Source organism: Pundamilia nyererei, unplaced genomic scaffold, assembly GCF_000239375.1.
Source record: "Pundamilia nyererei isolate P.nyererei 1_Seehausen unplaced genomic scaffold, PunNye1.0 scaffold00543, whole genome shotgun sequence".
NCBI classification, from domain to species: Eukaryota; Metazoa; Chordata; class Actinopteri; order Cichliformes; family Cichlidae; genus Pundamilia; species Pundamilia nyererei.
This window is the reverse complement of record NW_005187944.1, coordinates 12,892-14,750: the sequence shown is the minus strand read 5'-3', so window position 1 is coordinate 14,750 and position 1,859 is coordinate 12,892. Positions and strand designations below refer to the sequence as shown.

The following is a 1,859-nucleotide window of genomic DNA, read 5'->3' as shown; positions in this document are numbered from 1 at the left end:
ATGTGCTGCGTCGAAATCCTCTAACAGCTCCATCCCATACAGCTGACCTTGATATATTGAACCTGCTGACCTTCTTGTGGTCAAGTTCCAGTGCCAAATTTGCAATAATTTCATGTGCCTGCAAATTGGTGTCTCTAAAAAAAAGGGAAACTTATTTTTTAAATGTGTATATACTTCTCTTATGATTGCATGATGTCTTGTACAGAACAAGATGGCAGTTAATTGGATTCAAATGTTTAAATTACTGACACAGGTTCTTCTGGGGGCTCAGCTTTGGCTTCGTTAGGAGTAGGATCTTCATCATCAATCACAATCACAATCGGTTCAAACAGCTGTGTGTAGTTTCTGCAGAGTGAAAACATGTACACAAAGTGTAGATGCAAAAAGACAAATGCATAAACATGCAGTTCCAGTTATATAGAACGGTTCTACTATTTTTTTTCTGAAGAATCTAATGTAAAAGAGTCAAACTACATACATTTATAATAATTGTGTGTATATATCATCCTGGAAGAAGGATTCGAAGCTCGCTAAACAAAACTAAGCTTTTCCTCTTCTCTGTGTCTGGTTCGATGATGTCAATTTTGTGAGAGGAACATTTACATTTCGCCACGTCTTTTCAAACAAAACCTAAAATAACCTTTGCCACCTGTCGCTTAAGCACTTTTTGGCATCAAAATGGGTTTATATACTTCACGGACATCATATTTTAATTCCATGGCACACATCAAATGGGATCAGAAAATAATTTTTATTGGCTCATAGACTCCTATTTTTTTAGCAGTAGGGGACCCATGGTCCGGAAGTAGATGGATGTACCTTAGGTTCCCTATCCCAATAGATTATCTAAAGGTATAATAAGTAAGAATGAAATAGGAGGAACATCCTGTGGTCAAATTTGTGTACTGCAGTCTATCTTTATAAACAAACGAGTGACTCTCTCTCCTCCCGTTCCATGAGTTTCATGGCTACGGATCAGCGCCAGAAGATTCTAGATGACAAAGACGAGTCATACACAGTTAGTTTCAATGTAACCTTCCTTCCAACATGATTGAGATATTAGACTGCTTTGTGATTATTTCATGTACCGGTATGACTTATTGTACCTTTAAGGGGTGGATGTTATAATCTATTGATAGTATGAAAACTGAGGATGTGAAATGCATTGTATAATAACAATGAATGTAATAAGCAAACAGTGAGTCGTTATCTAATTGCAAAGTAAAGGCGGTGGAGATTGTCTGCTGCACTGTTTTACTGATAAAATAGTTTTTTACCTGTTGTACTTCATTAGCAAGCACAAGATCCCCAGCACCCTTCCTTAGAGAACAAAGAAAAGCATTATTGTTGTGTACTGTGAAAATATTAATTGACATTGAAAATATTTAAGCATCTTGATTAACAAACAAGCAATATTATGTATTATGTAGTCCATGTTCCAAAAACCATATACAGAATGAATGACAAAAGTGTATATCTCATTAATACAAAGTGTAAGCAAAAAACAGTAAAAGATTACATGTTCTTAAAATATCACTTACTCATATTCTGCCGCTTTCTGTAAAGGACTGCTTTCATGTTGAAGTTCCCATGGCTGAAACAAACAAACAAACACACGCACGCGAGCACGCACACACCCACACACAAAATGTATTTTACATATAACTATTAACTGTTTTACTGAACTGAGGCAAATGGTGGTGGCTAAACAACAAGAAAACTCTATAAAAAAATTTAAATTGTACTTACCAGTGTATCAGCAAGATCAAACTCAGAGGGCCTTTTAATAACAATCTCTGGGTCAGAGTCAGACAAGTCTGAGTTTTCTCCAACTATAAAACATGAAAACAAATCAAGCT

General features: G+C 35.8%; 1 long non-coding RNA gene across 1 annotated transcript; it reads right to left on the bottom strand.

The window, feature by feature from the left end:
- Nucleotides 1-1,275: 1,275 nt before the first annotated feature.
- On the bottom strand, nt 1,276-1,827 carry LOC102202674 (uncharacterized). Its single transcript, XR_312392.1, has 3 exons — nt 1,750-1,827; nt 1,542-1,594; nt 1,276-1,320 (listed from the first exon to the last, which is right to left on the bottom strand). It is a non-coding gene; the product is annotated as an uncharacterized LOC102202674 (long non-coding RNA).
- Between the last annotated feature and the right edge of the window lie 32 nt (nt 1,828-1,859).